An 18943-nucleotide genomic window follows, 5' to 3' on the forward strand; every position below is an offset into this window, starting at 1 on the left:
CCTTTAACCGCACGGCCACTTCGGCCGGCTGAGATGAACAGAAATGACAATTTTATTCACGGACAAGAAATACACTGAAGTCACTACAATTTATGATCTTCACTCGGACATTAAAAAAGCAGGGCATGGTTCTTAGAATGGTGTGTGATCGCCTGCCCGGTTAGCCGTGCAGTCTAATGCATGGCTTTCGAGATTGGGAAGAAGCACTTGGTCCCTGGCACACACTGGCCTGGCGGACTTGTGTTGAAGTCCGGTGAGCCGGCCAGTCTGTGGATGGTTTTTAGGCGGTTTTCCATCTGCCACGGCGAATGCGGGCTGGTTCCCCTTATTATACCTCAGCTACATTATGTTGGCGATTGCTGAGCAAACAAATTCTCCGTGTACACATACACCACCATTACTCTACCATGCAAACATAGGGGTTACACTCGTCTGGTGTCAGACGTTCCCTGGGGGGGGGGGGTCCACTGGGGGCCGAACCACACAATAACCCTGAAAGAGTGGTTCGGTGTGGGGCGGCAGAGGGGTGAAGTGGACTACGGTAGTCATCGTGTGGTTGTGGACCACTACGACTGCGGCAGGGACGGAGCCTCTCCGTCATTTCTAGGTCCCCGGTTAACATACAATACAGTACAATACAATGGTGTGTGATCACCACAGACGGCCATGCATGTTCTGCGACGTGCTCCCATGCCGGTTACAATGCTGGTAGGGCATTCTGTTCCTCCACCATCACAACTGACAACAGCTGGATTGGTCATGTGTTATATGGACTTGCTACGCTACGTCTCCCCAATGCATCCCACACATGCTGAATAGGATTTAAATTGGGGGACGGGCAGGCGAGTCCAAATGTACTACTGAAAAGACGCACATGGGAAGGAGTACTGTACCAAAATAAAGTTGAGCGGTGACTGTACTATTTTCAAAGATCTGAAGGTCAGTACGCCTGTGTAATATTATGCCCCCCCCCCCCCCCCCCCCCGTGCCATAACACCTGGACCACAAAAACGATCATGTTCGACAATGCTGTACACACCTCCATATGGCAGGAATTGGGAACATGTAATCCAGAAATGTTGCCGTACACGATCAGTTGCAGGTCCAAGTGTTATGGCATTGGTAGGCATAATGCTGCATGAGCGTACTGACATCCATGTCTTTGAATACGGTACATTCACAGGTCAACGTCATTGTGAAACTGTAATCCATGTCCACAGACATCTTTTCAGTCGTACATTCGGTTCCGAATTTTTTTTACTGATGATGCGTGGCTGGTTCGAACAGCTCAGGTACAGGAACTCTTGGAACGACAGGTTATTCAATGAATGGTGTGCGATGTGTTGGGGAGGTGCACTGAAGCACCCCCACATGCAGCAACGACCATCCAGCAGTTGTCAATTGCACTGGTAGAAAAATGGAACTCTCTACCACAAACAGTCATTACCAATTTTGTGGCCAGCATGAGAGTTCTTTGCAGAACATGCATTGCCGTTAAGGACTATGTCTAGCCTTTTGTAATGTCCAGGGGACATCATAGATCGCGATGACTTCAGTGTAATTAACATCTTTGAATAAAAGTGTGATTTCTGTTGGTCTCATTGTGTGTTTCTCTCTGTTACCCTCTGTACTATACTGTAGCAGTCCTTTGTATGTGTGGCCCAAGTTTCATCATGCTATGTTACTTGGCAGTGACACATCATGTGAAAGTTATTTTCGTCGTTAAACTTTGTTTACCAGTGTACTACACACGGTTTCATATTATCCCAGTGTATGTGTGTGTGTTTGTTTGTGTGTGTGTGTCTGCGGGAGGTATGTGACAACCCCAGACATGTTGTTTGTTATAGTGGAAAGTCAAGCGCTGGCTCGCTAGTCGGGAACGACAGAATAGAGAGGACTGTGACAAGACGTCAGCCAGTTGCAGGCTGATCGACCCCATTACAGGACGACAGCAGCGGTCTCTATGCGAAGACAATGTAAGCGCCGCGCCTGACTGGTCGCGGACCAGTTCAAGAATAGCTTCAAGACTAGTCATTTCGTTTCCACTATGTAGCACTGTGTGTACTGAAGAAACTTGCTTATTGCGTATGTCGCCCTTTGCTTGCGACACATCTGTAATTCTCAAAGTTAAGTATTGTCATATACTTTTCGTAATAAAACTCATTAATACGATTTGCTTGAATTGTTGTATAGCGATCTGACAAAGCAGATTTCCTAGACACCCAATATTCGACGAGTAGGCAGTATTCAACACTATTCATCACAGACTTCCCTGAAAGTCATACAGGCTTACATTTACAGCTAATATAATATACAGGGTGAGTCACCTAACGTTACCGCTGGATATATTTCGTAAACCACATCAAATGCTGACGAATCGATTCCACAGACCGAACGTGAGGAGAGGGGCTAGCGTAATTCGTTAATACAAACCATAAAAAAGTGCACGGAAGTATGTTTTTTAACACAAACCTACGTTTTTTTAAATGGAACCCCGTTAGTTTTGTTAGCACATCTGAACATCTGAACATATAAACAAATACGTAATCAGTGCCGTTTGTTGCATTGTAAAATGTTAATTACATCCGGAGATATTGTAACCTAAAGTTGACGCTTGAGTACCACTCCTCCGCTGTTCGATCGTGTGTATCGGAGAGCACCGAATTACGTAGGGATCCAAAGGGAACGGTGATGGACCTTAGGTACAGAAGAGACTGGAACAGCCCATTACGTCCACATGCTAACACCTTTTTATTGGTCTTTTTCACTGACGCACATGTACATTACCATGAGGGGTGAGGCACACGTTCGACGGGTGTTTCATAGGACATGGAGGACGCATAAATTGGCCAGCCCGTTCTCCTGATCTTACACCTCTGGACTTCTTTCTGTGGGGTACGTTAAAGAAGAATGTGTACCGTGATGTGCCTACAACCCCAGAGGATATGAAACAACGTATTGTGGCAGCCTTCGGCGACATTACACCAGATGTACTGCGGCGTGTACGACATTCATTACGCCAGAGATTGCAATTGTGTGCAGCAAATGATGGCCACCACATTGAACATCTATTGGCCTGACATGTCGAGACACACTCTATTCCACTCCGTAATTGAAAACGAAAACCACGTGTGTACGTGTACCTCACCCCTCACGGTAATGTACATGTGCGTCAGTGAAAAAGACCAATGAAAAGGTGTTAGCATGTGGACGTAATGTGCTGTTCCAGTCTCTTCTGTACCTAAGGTCCATCACCGTTCCCTTTGGATCCCTACGTAATTCGGTGCTCTCCGATACACACGATCGAACAGCGGAGGAGTGGTACTCAAGCGTCAACTTTAGGTTACAATATCTCCGGATGTAACTAACATTTTACAATGCAACAAACGGCACTGATTACGTATTTGTTTATATGTTAGATGTGCTAACAAAACTAACGGGGTTCCATTTTAAAAAACGTAGATTTGTGTTAAAAAACATACTTTCGTGCATTTTTTTATGGTTTGTATTAACCAGTTACACTAGCCCCTCTCCTCACGTTCGGTCTGTGGAATCGATTCGTCAGTATTTGATGTGGTTTACGAAATATATCCAGCGGTAATGTTAGGTGAGTCACCCTGTATATTAATCGGCGGCAAACGAATATGTGCCTGAAAAGCGTAAGGCCTCTATAGCATGGTCTAAGATCTTTAACAAATCCTGTATATAAACTAGGATGTTGTGTCAACTTAAAACGTAAAAAAATGCTCTAGAGCAACGTCAAAGATTTTATAGAATTTCTTTTGTGGAAAGTCCTTGATGAAGTCCTTTCACAGTGTAAAACAAGGCGTAAGGCTGACCTACACTGCGGCAGATGTGTACGACACAAATAAAGAAAACTGATCACAATTTCAGTTACGATGCTCTGTATTTAACGAAGTATCGCAATTAATGATGTGCTTTAGCGTGTTCAGTAAAGTTGTTGATCCGACTTTTATGCACAACATTTCGACGTCCGGCCCAGTCTTCAAGTACTGCGACCTATCTTGTGTGTTCACACCCTGCAGTCTAACCGTGCCTTTAAGTATTCCTGGTCTCGTGCCAGTATTAGTAAACGAATCCGACTCCAGGCGCGAGCTACAGTCTCTGATGTTAATTTGTTTTTCCTCGATACCTTGTTAGGAACTTTACTGTGAATGCGACCTATCTTCTGTCCAGGCTTGCTCAGCTTGTGTCCGTTTTAACGTTCCTTAGTACGAACTGGGTGGATTAAACTGACGAATGGTGTACTGAGTTAAAAGTACCGGGACACAAAATATTATCCTCCCGGAGTAACTGACTTTGCTTCGTATTTGCGTGGCCGTGAAATTTTGAAATGTTTCAAGTGGGATAATTTAATTCGCACTGGGCAATCAGACCTTTTCATTAAATGAAGAGGATGTTTTTTAAAAAAAATGCTACAATTCGTAGTTTTCTCATTGAGATGACTGTGCAAACTTCTCCCAAGTTGATTATTACGGCTTGTACAACACTCACCTACTTTTCCACTTGTAATCTGCTAATAACGGGAGAGAGATTTTGGTGTTAAGAAATAATAGAACGAAAGTCATTACTGGTATAAAATAGATAATTATTCCCACCAGTGTATTTGAAACGTCACATACTACTCAGACGTCCTCGTCAAAATCCCACGCATTACCTTTGGCTCTCAAGCCTCCCTCAATCCCTTCAGCACCACCTCCTACATCTTAAAACACCAAGGTCAGGAGGAGGAAAGGTAACGAAGGAAGTGACAGAAGAAGAAAGAGAGACAAATGATGCCACGCGGTTTGGCAGCATGGTTAGAGGTCCCTGGTCACGGATTGCGCGGCCCCTCCCCCCGGAGGTTCGAGTTCTCCCTTGGACATGGGTGTGTGTGTTGTTTTTAGCAGAAGTTAGTTTAAGTAGTGTGTAAGTCTAGGGACCGATGACCTGAGCAGTTTGTCCCATAGGATTTCACACACACACACACACACACGCACACACACACACACACACACACACACACACACACATTATTTTTTTAGAGAGAAATGATAAACATCACTTCACATAGATGTTGTAGAGTATACATATTCTAGATTTTGAAACACTATGGATTTAGAGAGTCAGTGCATAATAATATTTGGCAAAAGTAATTTTACTAGGACAAGGAAAACAAGAATAAATGCTGATATTTCGTTACACAACCCCGTTTGATTGCGATAAGGAAATGAAATTTATGTGGCGTAATCAAATTACGTTTTTCACTGATTCCAAATATCCAGGAATGATAAATACTTAGTACCTTAAACAGACCAAAAACTCAAATGAGAGCATATCCATAAGGTGGAAATGAAGTTTTCCACTATTCTCTCTATCAGCCCCGCGCATCTGTCAGATACACGTAGGTAAAAGGCAAGATTGTTTCTCGTTGTGTTGAACAGTTGAACGTTGAACAGTTTTAGATTTCACACAGTGACAGCAGTTGGATAATTATAGCAGAGCTTAGGTGTTGATTACACTTAGTTATTCTGTTTTTTTTTTCAAACACATGAGATTAAAACACAAATGATTCAGTTTCGTTTGTATTTTTTTCTGTAAAGGTTTCTAATAGATTTAGATCAGTTATGTTGTTTATAATTATGTTGTTCATAATTAAGAGTCTCAGTTCTTCTGGTCATTTAACACATAAGACTAAAACACAGATGATTCAGTTTCGTTTATAGTTTTTTCTTTAAAAGTTTCTGATGACCTGGATCAGTTATGTTGTTTATTGAAGTCTCAGCTGGATATGACAGGTGTCATGGGCATTGCTGGCGAAGGGTCACGTGTAGGACTACAGGCATCCCAAGACCTGTCATTGTAGCCAAGACCATCTGGGAAGATTAGTCGGAATTAGTGGAGAAGATACATGTCATGATAGGGTTGTATAGAGATTATGACGATGTCCTCGTTCGGTGAATTACTTGAAACAGTAGGTAGACTCGTGTGACAATAACTGCACACTCGAAATATTAACGTCTTCGACAAGAAAACGTGTATTATGGTACAGTTAATTTACTTTCTCTTCGTCTGGTAATAATACTTGCATCAGGATTTACTTGCAAGAAATTCTCGTGAGTATAAATAGAGGCTGTAATATTACAGAATGACCATAACAATTATTGCTTCAGCACAATTTATTTACAGCATACCGTAGTCATTTTTTAAAAATGGTCTTTGTTAGTCATGGACCCGTCTAGGAACAACTGAACACCGGTACAGTATGTGGTGTCTCCGTGCGTCGCTTGCATCCCTTTGCCAACTTTGAACACTTCCTATCGTTTCGTAGAACGTTGTGAATGCAGACGTCGGAGGTAGCATACCGACGCAGTTGAGTTTAAGGCTGCCTCGCCGGGAGTGCCACAGCTGGAATCGTGCCTTACTGCCAGAGTGAATGGTGCTTACATAAAGCGCCGATTCAGCGAACGCTCTGGAAAGATGGGTGTTGCTGGCTACGTTACAATTGATCACAATTCTCTGGATGAAGAGACGAATCCTTTTGTGACTGGAACTGCTTCTGTCTCTACAACATCTCAGCAACGGTAAGTGAAACGCACTTCGTTTTGGTGGAATTTGTTCAGTAAGCGACACATTTTTCGCATCACCACCTACCACCATCTCACCTTTTACTTGCCACAAACAGCTCTAAATGCACATATCACAAATAAACTTCTAGACGGCATGAAATAAGTTTTATTCCTTCCTCCTTGCCTTACTTACGGAACTTATTACGCATTCAAAGCCTCGCTCAAGAATAGTTTAATTACTATTCATTGAATAATTCTCCTGATGCGTTACAGTGCATTACAAATTTTCATTTAATTACAACTTTCTTTCCATCTATGGGGAAATGATACAGTTATTGTAAGTGATAATATTTTGTGTCTCATTTCCATTCAGAAGAGAAAACAGTTTCATACATGTAATGGTCTCATTAACCACTCTTAGCAAGACAATCTCACTCATTCCTTTATTAAAACATAAAAAGCATACCTCATGACAAGCACCAATGAGTACAGAAGACAGGCTCACCAATAGAGACAAAAAATGAGGCCTTAACTGTGGAGCTTACGGAGAGAAAAAGTGGCAGTAATATTTATTTATTTGACACTTGTACATAGAATTCTAGAGTACCTCTCATTTTTTAATTTGTGCATGGAAGTAAGTCTGACATATTGGTATAAATGTATGTTTCTTTTTTATCTGGTTATCTCTAGCGGGCGTTTTAAAGCCATGGCGTTGTTTCTTCATTTACTTATAGATTAGATAATGTCTTAATAACTATTTTGGTGTAATGCTGCTCACTTACTGATTACAAACAGGTACATACATTTTTACAAAAATTCATAGAAATAAGAAAAATAGAGCAATTATCATGTACTACTCAAATGTTCACACTCTCTCGAAATTCTTAGTCAGAGCCACGTATGGAACATATTAATTTACAGTAATTGACGCGTTTCTTATGTCCTACTACATACAAGACTGAAAGTTGGATTACCCTAGGTGAATCATCTAAAAGTTACACCGCAAGTATTGTGGAAATGGAAAGTGCTATTGATGTGTGGTTTTCATGGAACAGAATGATAGTCAGGGGCTCATTATCTTAGTCAATAAACAGATTTTAATAATACTTAGAAAGCATATTTTTAAGCAAACATTAGCCGGCCGAAGTGGCCGTGCGGTTAAAGGCGCTGCAGTCTGGAACCGCAGGACCGCTACGGTCGCAGGTTCGAATCCTGCCTCGGGCATGGATGTTTGTGATGTCCTTAGGTTTAACTAGTTCTAAGTTCTAGGGGACTAATGACCTCAGAAGTTGAGTCCCATAGTGCTCAGAGCCATTTGAACCATTTAAGCAAACATTCGCCGGCCGAAGTGGCCGAACAGTTCTAGGCGCTACAGTCTTGAACCGCGCGACCGCTACGGTCGCAGGTTCGAATCCTGCCTCGGGCATGGATGTGTGTGATTTCCTTAGGTTAGTTAGGTGTAAGTATTTCTAAGTTCTAGGGGACTGATGACCGCCGGCCGGAGTGGCCGTGCGGTTCTAGGCGCTACAGTCTGGAGCCGAGCGACCGCTCCGGTAGCAGGTTCGAATCCTGCCTCGGGTATGGATGTGTGTGATGTCCTTAGGTTAGTTAGGTTTAATTAGTTCTAAGTTCTAGGCGACTGATGGCCTCAGACGTTAAGTCGCATAGTGGTCAGAGTCATTTGAACCATTTTGACTGATGACCTCAGCAGTTAAGTGCTCAGAACCAGTTGAACCATTTTTTTTGAGCAAACATACACATTTTAATGGAACAATGCCTATTGACATTAACAAACTAAAAATCGGGTAAATCAGAATGTTATTGATGTTTGTTGCAGGATTCTAGCGCGAGTCGTTTACAAGTTATGGTATTGTGAAAAGCTTCCTAATCGATACTTGTGTGTGCCATTCAACCCGCGTAGTTGCTAGGTACGATGGTCTTATGTTTGCTTACTGTGCACTAGTGTGTTCCTTCAGAGCACTGCGATTTGTTGGACTGTGTGTCAGCAACTAGCTACCAAATTGTCCTAGAATTTTTGGCGGAATTTGGCTCTGAGCACTATGGGACTTAACATCTACGGTCATCAGCCCCCTAGAACTTAGAACTACTTAAACCTAACTAACCTAAGGACATCACACAACACCCAGTCATCACGAGGCAGAGAAAATCCCTGATCCCGCCGGGAATCGAACCCGGGAACCCTGGCGCGGGTAGCGAGAACGCTACCGCACGACCACGAGCTGCGGACAAAGTGTCCTAGTTACTCATAAAGTAGCACTACTACTAACATAACGAAATATAATCAGAGTATCTCAGAGATCAATAGACTGTCATTCATTTTACAGCGGCTAGACAGCAACTGTTTGGTTTTAGTCTACGTTAGTTCTGTCATGTTTTGAGTGTATTCAGTGATGATTAACTTGGCATATGATATGCAGTTCCCAAGGCTGTTATTTGCTTTTCATATTTTGGTAGCTTACATGTGCTTGTTGAAAGTATTTCTGAAAGTCTCGGTGCGAAAAAAGTCCTTTAATCCATTTTGGCAGTTGGATGCTCTAGTAAGTGACTGCATCGGAATTAAATTGCCTCCATCCATTCTGGAGATCTATTGTTTCTGTAACGTGTCATAGCGTGTGTAACATGCTGTAATCGGGAGGACGCTAGCCGTGTGGGTTTCCGTCAGTCTCATTTTACTGGTACAAAACAGGCCGCGCTCTGCGTGGTGTGACTAGCGCGTAGTCCATTTGTCATGTACTCACGTTCGCTGGTCGGATTGCAGTTACTTTTAAACGCAGAAAAACCTAACTTTTGCACCTTTTCTGCGTTTGAAAGCAAGTACAACCAGGCCAATGAACGTGAGAACGTGACAAGTAACAATCTCGCGCAAACCAAACCTTTATTCACGACACTATTGCAGTTTCCATTAGTATAACGTTGATGTATGTAAGTTCACTTTACATATCTATTAATAATAGCCACTCATACTGGTGCATATGACACACTGTATGCTGAAGAAACGGAACAGAAACACAGAAAATATGCCGCAAATAAAGGGAACAAGCGTAAAAATCATGCTCTGTCTTAAACTACATAAGGTCTTGTGAAACTTTGAACCCAAACTGTACACATGTAATAATGTTTTATAACGTTCAGAACGATCCTATTGTTGCACATTTTAGAGTAAAGAAAAAAACACGCTGACAATGGCGATACTATTGATGAAACCTGTTTTCGAAAAGTAAATAAGTAAATAAATAAATAAGTAAAAGCAAAAGTGTTTTACATCAAGGCTGACCCAAAATCACATACCGTTGTTTTTTATGAAATCACGGACCAATGGAAGAATTTCAACATTAAATTAGGAAGAGTTTCAACATTAAATTATTACTCCCTTTGATTTTTTACCTGCTCACTAATTTGTGCACCCTGAATATTCATATTATTTTGTTGTTGCTTCGTAGTGGTAATATTGTCGGCCATACCTTCTTACCTTTGATTGGTAGTTATTTCATTTTTTTAGCTCCAGGAGTAATTGCACGATAAGATCTGTTGGTCATTAATCGGTTCAGTAATACTCACGTCTGTATGCAGCGACTTAATTTCACTCGTTGCAGCTATCGTGTTGTTTAAATTTTCAGTGGTGAATCCGCTTTCTGGTATCTGATTAGACTCAGTTTCTATATGTGAAGAAGCCATCATTCTAAATTGCTGGCGGATTATCATTGTGCTACCATACAACGCAGTTTGACAAATCTATTATTTCCCGGAATGCAGCTAAGTTTTATTCAGTTCACAAATGGTATCTGCGAGTATCTCAGCACCACAAAATGTTCTGCGTGAAACAAATGCTAATGACTACTACACTAACTACTAAAATTCGGCATCTTTTAGCCTTGTTTTACAAAGACCGCTATAATTTGTAGTAAATAACAAGTTACAATACTGAACAAATTTCCTACATTGAAAACCTCAAATTAAAAAAAATTTACATCTACAGAAAGGAAAATTAGGCAGGATGAACGGGGTACTGTTTTACTCTATGGTGTAGCCGTCAACAATGTCTTTAAAAAAATTATCAACTGCAGATTTTTCATGGTATTTCCTTATTTTACACACCTTTCCGTTAGTTGATTTGCTAGTTTTTAATAAAGGTTGTCACCTTTTTAATTTTTATGAGCCTTTCAATACGAGTATGTACGTTGGGTTGCATGAAAAAGAAACAAACGATCATGAAATATACATATTTTGAAATAAAATTACATATACACCATATGAATGATCTATTTACATAGTCCTACGAAAGGTCGCCAGTTTAACTCACCTTAATAAGAACTGGGGGAGTTAAATCGTCGGAAGGTCTACGGATTTAAAAATACTGGGACACAAAATGTTATTCTCCCGGAATATCTGGCTTGGCTTCGAATTTTCGCGTCCGTGAAATTTTGAAACATTTCAAGTGCGATAATATAATTCGCACTGGGCAATCGGGCCTTTTAATTAGATGAAACGTAGGTTCTGAACAATTGTACAATTCGTAGTTATCTCGGTGAGATGGCAGCAGTGGCAGCTATGCAAACTTCGCCCAAGCCGGTTATAGAGGTTTGTACATCAACATCCACCCCCTTTTCCATAACTCAAGAAAGCAATTGTTACGAAATAATAAAATGAAAGTCATTGCTGGTGCAAAACAGATAATTTTTCGGAGCAATATAATTGCAAAGAAACATACTTCTGAACATACTAAGGCCCATATGCCACCTATATAACATTTGTATTTTGCCACTCTACATTTCGACATCAACCTACTGAACATTTTGGAGTTTCTAGCTCTCACACGCAAAGTAAATTAATCTACTTTACAGATACGTTCTTCTGGCATGCTGACACCGCAATGAAGGCCCTTATGAGTATAGCATTAGTGTCATAACTGGCGCCACCTAGGCACCAGTGTCGGGGGTATGGACACTATGGTTCGACAGGACGGTCGTCTCAGGATGGTGTGCAGGTCTTTGGAGTGTGCTAACAGTTCCTCGGTAGTTGTGGAATCAGAAATGCTGGGTTAAAATTATGATTCTTTATCTAACGAGATGGTCGTACAGTGACCGAAGGCATCGACTCGATGGCGTTCCCCACAGCAAAGTATAATGCAATGTGCGTCGAGTGGCAACAGGTAGCAGTGTTCACTACAGCAAAATACATAGGCATGAGCTTGAACTGGCGACAGGTAGCATTGTTCGTCACACCAAAGTACATGGCCACATGCTTAGACTGGCGATAGGTACAGCGTTTGTCACAGCAAAGTACATGGCCACATGCTTAGACTGGCGATAGGTAGCAGCGTTTGTCACAGCAAAGTACATGGCCACATATTTGGGCTGGCGACAGGTAAAAGGGTTTGCCACAGCAAAGTACATGGCTACATGCTTGGGTTGGCGACAGGTAAGTGTTTGCCACAGCAAAGTACTTGGCTGCATGCTTGGATTGGCGACAGGTAGCAGCGTTTCTCACAGCAAAGTACATGGCCACATGCTTGGACTGGCGACAGGCAAAAATGTTTGCCACAGGAAAGTACATGGCCACTTGCTTGGGTTGGCGACAGGTAAAAGTGTACGCCCCAGCAAAGTACTTGGCTGCATGCTTCGATTGGCGACAGGTAACAGCGTTTGCCACAGCACAGCAAAGTACATGGCCACATGCTTAGACTGGCGATAGGTAGCAGCGTTTGTCACAGCAAAGTATATGGCCACATGCTTGGATTGGCTACAGGTAGCAGTGTTCATCACAGCAAAGTACATGGACACATGCTTGGATTGGTGACAGGTAGCAGTGTTCGCCACAGCAAAGTACATGACCACATGTTTGGATTGGCGAGAGGTAGCAGCGTTTGCCACAGCAAAGTACATGGCCACATGCTTGGATTGGCGACAGGTATCAGCCCATACCACATCAAAGTACATGGCCACATGCTTGGATTGGCGACAAGTAGCAGTGTTTGCGACATCAAAGAACACAGCCTTGTGGTGCGTGCCAGGTTGACATCAGGGGTACAGCCATGATGTAGGACTTCCTCCAGATCTTTGATATTTTTCAGAGCGCCATACAGATATTTACCAGAGTGATTAACCATTTGTTTGGCCACGAAACCGAAATATTTTATTTGTGTCACGCACATGTCGTCATAGCTGGTTGTCTTGCCCCTTTTGCACTTACTGAGTTTTGTCATACTGAACGATCTCTTTTCAAATATTTTTTTTTTCGTATGATGCGTTGTTTTCGAGACAACTAAGTCTCAAGTTAAGTGAAACAACCTGTACATTTCCTCTATCAGCTTGACCCATTCATTCTTTTTTGGATCGGAAGTGGGGAAATAAAGAGGTTTGCCAGTGCAAGAGTTTGTTCTCGAAACGGCTCCCTTTGTAAAAGACTGGTCTAGATATGCGCGGCTGTCTCAGGGCCAAGTCCTTTAATGTTGGTCAGTGTACATATTGCATAGCATTGAAGACAGACTTCAACCCCGTCTCACTTCCTGCTTCCCTTTCGTATCCTGCAGTAAGGTTTCTGTACAAAAAATTTAGTTAGTGAAAAGGCAAACCGGTCTGGACGTTTGAGAGATCGACGGCAGGTGAGAGAATCTCTGCGTAGATGGTGAACCCATAACTCTGCACACTACCGGCGGCAGCCCTTCGGAATTGGGCCCTTCGCACATCTGAAGCAAATTACGCGCGACGCGTGCAGCCGAAGGTCCTAATGGCGTGGTGGGGCGGGGGCAGAGGGCCAGACATAAAACAACCTGCAGGCCGAGCCGGCGGGGAGGCCGAGGCTGATCAGAAAGCGAGAGCTCTGGGGGCGGCCAGTCCCAGCTGGGCGCCATCTGTCTTGTGCTTTCCGCTCCATTTGGCCGCGCCACACTGTGGCCGTCCGGGCCGGCCACCCACCAGCCTGCGCCAACGAGAGGTTTCTGCTTCTCTCACTCCCTCCCTTCCTCCTCTCACTCTCTCCCGTCCACCCTCCCTCCCTCCACACCCTTTCTCTATCTCTCCCCTTCCTACTCCAACCATCACACCCGCCCCCTGACCTCGGCCGATCTCGAACAACGTTGCACAGTACGGAAGCATTAAACGTATATCCAACCTTTTGACAATTCCAAAGCTAGGTGGAGTAACATACAGGAGAAAAGATTATCTACAACTTATATAGAAACCAGCCTGCAGTTAAAAGAGTCCAAGGATCTGAAAGGGAAGCAGTGGTTGAGTTGGGAGTGAGGCGGGGCTGTAGTCTATCCGCAATGTAATCTGATATGTAAATGAGGTGACAAAGTCATAGGATACCGACATGAACAGATTGGTAGTACCGCGTACACCAGGTATAAAAGATCACTGCGTTGACGGAGCAGTGATTTGTACTCAGGTGACTAATGTGAAAAAGTTTCCGATGTGATTACGGTCGCACGATGGGAAGTAACAGACTTTGAACGCGGAATGGTAGTTGGAGCTAGACGCATAGCGCATTCCGTTTAGGAAGTCGTTAGGGAATTCAAAATTATGAGGTACACAGTGTCAAGAGTGTGCAGAGAATACCAGATTTCATGCGTTGCCTTTCACAACGAACAACGCAGTGGTCGACGGACTTTACTTAACGACCGAGAGCAGCGGCGTTCGCATATGGTTGTCAGTGCTAACAGAAAAGTGCCGATTTCAGTTGGTAAGATCTCTTGGTAGTGTTAGAGTGCGGCGCAGACCCCACGAAGCCATGGACCCAAGTTGTCAACAAGGCACTGTATAAGCCGGTGTGAGGTGTGTTTACACGGAATGGACTAGGTCCTCTGGTCTAATTGCTACTTTGAGGCTGTTCGTAGCCTTTCATAGGCTTCAAGTTCTCAAACGACTATGGAATTTTTATGGATGACAATGCGCCATGTAACCAGCTCACAGTTGTTCGCAAGTGATTTGAAGAACATTCTGGACAATTCGAGTGAATTGTCACCCAGGTCGCCCGACATGGATCCCATCAAACTTCTGAGGGACGTAATCGAGAGGTCAGTTCGTGCACAAAATCCTGCACTGGCAACTCTTTGGCAATTATGGACAACTATGGGGTCAGCATAGCTCAATATTTCTACTGGTGATTTCCAGCGACTTGTTGAATCCATGCCACGTCGAATTACTGCTCTATGCCAGGCAAAAGGAGATCCATCATGATATTAGGACGTTACCTCAGTGTACACTGAACAAGCAGTAAAGGAAACCAAGAAGAAATTTCGAGAGGTAGTTAAAGGAGAAGAAATAAGAACTATGGGGTTTGCTAATGAAACTAATTTTTTCAGAGATGGCAAAGGACTAGCAAGAGCAGTGGAACAGAGTGGGTGTCTTGAAGAAAGACTCCAAGATGAACATCAAGAAAAGTAAAACAAGAGTACTGAAATGGAGTCGAATTAAATCGGGCGATTCTGACCCGACAACATCAAGTCGTTTAATTCGACTGCATTAGATTAGGAATTGGAGCACTAAAAGCAGTCAAGTTTTACGATTTGGGCAGAAAAAGACCTGACATTGGCTGAAGTGGACGGAATACAAAGTACAGACTGTCAATAGCAACAAAAGCATTTCTGAAAAAGGGATCTAATAAACCAAATCTAATATAAATTTTAAGTGTTAGGAAACATTTTATGTAGATTTTTTAAAAGTATAGCCTTGTAAGGGAAGCTGTGATGGACAGACGCACTATCTAAGAGCTAGAGCTCTGACAAATTTATAACGTTTTCGGCATAGACGTGATGAAGTGTGTTTGATGGTTGGGGGGCTATTCTAGAAGGAGACCTAGGCATGACTACGGTAAGCAGGTTCAAATGCAAATAGCTGCAGTAGTTATTCTAAAGTGAAGAGGCTTGTTCAGGATGAGCTAGCGTGAAAATCTGCGTAAAACTGGTCTTCGGACTGAGAGCGCACTCTAACAACGGTATGTATCTCGAATATTTTTATAGATGACAGTATGCAAGAAATACAATGCTGGCCATTAAAACTGCGATACCATGATGACGGCATGCCAATAGCGTCAAGTTGGATGCACTACATGCTTAGATATAGAAGTGAAACTTTTGCGCAGCAACATTATTCCAACACTTCAGCGGTGTGGTTTTTGTGGGTAGCAAAGATGGCGTTCCTCTTCACGTTGCACAACCACTGAAGCGGCTGCTGCAAAGACATTTTGGAAACGCTACAATTATCAGTCATTATTTCCGCACAGCCTGATCTTAATTCATGTGATTTATGGCTGTGCAATCATTCGAAAGGTGCTGTGTTCAGTGCTCTGATTACAAACGTAGGTGAAGACACGCACTGAGCAATGCACTCTGAACGTGATCGCTGACCTGACGTGGGTCAGGCTGTTTCTCGATTTCAGCTTGTGGCAGAAAAAGGCGAACAGTATAATGAATATATCTTGCGCCAGTCTCACGACAATTATAAACCGATCGTTGTTCCTTTTTATGCGGTTTTTGGCTTCAAGATTGTAAAGAAACTATTTCACTATTGATTTTTATGCATTTTTTGGCTTCTGGGCAATAAAAAATCGATGTCATTGTGGATTTTTACGTGTTTTTTGGCCTCAGGACAAAAAGCTATTTTTTCTGTCCAATGTGGTGCGACCGTGCTCTGTACAATACGGTTGATTTAATGTGCGACTCACATTATGACCGTCGTATTGCGAATTATCTATTTGTAGCCGAACCCATTTATGTTACGACACTTAAAGTACCATCTAATCGGATGCCGCCCGTTGAGTTTTTTGTTGCTTCCACAACGTTCCACCCTTCTTGATAATATTCCATTAAAATCTGTCTACATTGAAAAACAGCAGATGCAACGACCAAAAGCGAACAAAATGAAATTTTAAAAAAATATATATAAAATAAAATAAAGTGGTCAGCGAGACGGATTGCCGTCCTACGGGCCCGGGTTCGATTCCTGGCTGGGTCTAGGATTTTCTCCGCTCAGAGACTGGGTGTTGTGTTTTCTTCATCATCATTTCATCCCCATCTGGCGCGCAGGTCGCCCAATGTGGCGTCGAATGTAGTAAGATCTGCACCAGGGCGGCCGGACCTACCCCGTAAAGGGCCTCCCGGCTAATGACGCCAAACGCTCACCATGTACTTGGCATTCCACCTATATTCTGCTCTCTCCCATTCTCTGTCAACGCTCACGTGTCGACCAAGTAGCGTGGACTTACGTAAGCTCAACCGTTTTTCTTACTCTCCTCTTCAAATTTTTTTTAGATTACACAACGGTAGCCGTTTTTATAGTTAGGTAAACGTCTTGTTTTGCGGGGCGTGAGCCCACTGGCGCCGTGTAACAGTCTTCAGATGTGAGCTAAACTTTTTGGTTCCTACTGTACTCTCTCAGGTATTATCTTATTGGTCTGTGTATATCGGTGAATTCTGGCTACCTGCAGAATTGCCCACAATAGTTCTTCTGGGACTCTGACAAAACAGTTCGCATCCCTCAGGCCACACACAGCTCGTTAAAAACAGTCTTGTTACCCCCGCACAGCCTAGAGAGGGAATCTGCATTGTCACTTTTAGTGCGTGCGGCGCCAAATCGGCTTACCTTTAAGCTCGGTCCAGTCTTACCTGCTGCTGTAGTTCCTTGCAAGCGTTCGTGTGCCTTCCGCGAATGCTGCTGGGCTGTTTCCTTGCCGGCTTTTATGACCCACGGTACGTCCCCTCGCCTACACCAAAGTGCGAGACGATTTCGTGGAGGTTTCTTACGTAGGTGTACATGAAGTCTAGTATAGGAAAGTGTAATCTACATAGTTAACTGACACTTCCTTTCAGATTAAAACTGTGAGCCAGAACGAGACTCGAACTCGGGATCTTTGCCTTTCGCGAACAAATAATCTACCAAAGGCAAAGATCCCAAGTAAGTGTATCAGTCCCGCAGACAGTTTTAATCTGCGAGAAAGTTTCCTATCAGCGCACACTTCGTGGCAAAACCTTGTCTCCCCAATATCCTTTCTTCCAGGTTTGCTAGTGCTACAAGTTTTGCAGGAGAGCTGCTGTGAAGTTAAGAATGTACGAAATGAACTACTGGCGGAAATAAGGCTCTGAGGATGGGAGTTGTGCTTTGGTAGTTCAGTCGGTAGAACACTTGCCCGTGAAAGGCAAATGTCCTGAATTCGAACCTCGGTCCGGCATCGAGTTTTAATCTGCAAGGAAATTTCGTATCAGTACACATTCCGCTGCAGATTGAAAATTTAATTCTACATAATGAAGTACAATCAGTCTGTGGTAATGACTGGTATTTCATTTATCAGTGGAGATTAATTTACACCGGTTTGATTTGCCTTTTTTATTTTGGCTTTTACTTCAGTCTGGGAAAAGCAGTCGCGTAACAGGTGAGGTTAGCTACATAACAGCATCAGCTCTGGTTAGTGTAGCCAGTAATTAAACAGCAACCACTAAGTTTCTGGCATGTTAATTCCGGCAGCCGTGGCTTATCTTCGAGGTCCTGTAACGTTACTTTCCAACAAGATAACTCAAGAAGCCGTGTTGCCGTTCTGTCCCGACTTGTCTCGACATAGAGGATGTTCGACTATAGCCTGACAAACACATTCCCGAGAACTATTACGCATTTAAAACACTTGGACATACGTTGCCGAGAGAGTGGCCTGCGACTTCTCGGTAGCCACTATGATTGATGAACTCAGGCGTAGAGCTGAAACGGGATGCAAACACGGAACAGTACCTGTCATACAAGATTAGCTCAATTTGATGTACATCAACCTTACAGCCGTTGTTGCTGCCAGAGGTGGCAGCTCTGTTCACTACATTTCGCGTCCCAGTTACCAGTTTAATCATGTATTCTTTATACTAGCGCACATCAAGCACAATTTTGTTGTTTGCTATGTCTCTTGTTGTTACAATTTTAATGGACAACTGCTCGATCCAGGCACACTGAATAGGATTCGTATACTGTCTGCAGAATGGCGGAAGATGGTCGAACGTAGTCAATAGAAAGACCACTAGTTTCAAGTGTCGTTGCATTTATAAATGATACGAAATGAAGATCATATATCGTACTGAAATCGTCCACATTTCCCAAGGTTGAACCTAGCATATTTTAACGTATTGCTGTGATGGAGAAGGTGGAGGTTTAGATGTAGGCCTATGTATGTATTTATTTACATCCTCAAGTTTGCAGGGAAGCGAATTGACATTTAAATATCATTAAAGATGCAAATATTGGCTGTGTTTTTCATCACACTACGGAATCAGAAAGGCGTTATAGAAAGTGTACGATACATGAAATGCATTCAACTGTAACAGTATCTCTAAATGGGGATCATGGATTAAATGAACGTGAAAACATACAAAATGAGCC

Source organism: Schistocerca serialis, chromosome 8 (assembly GCF_023864345.2).
Source record: "Schistocerca serialis cubense isolate TAMUIC-IGC-003099 chromosome 8, iqSchSeri2.2, whole genome shotgun sequence".
Lineage (NCBI taxonomy): Eukaryota > Metazoa > Arthropoda > Insecta > Orthoptera > Acrididae > Schistocerca > Schistocerca serialis.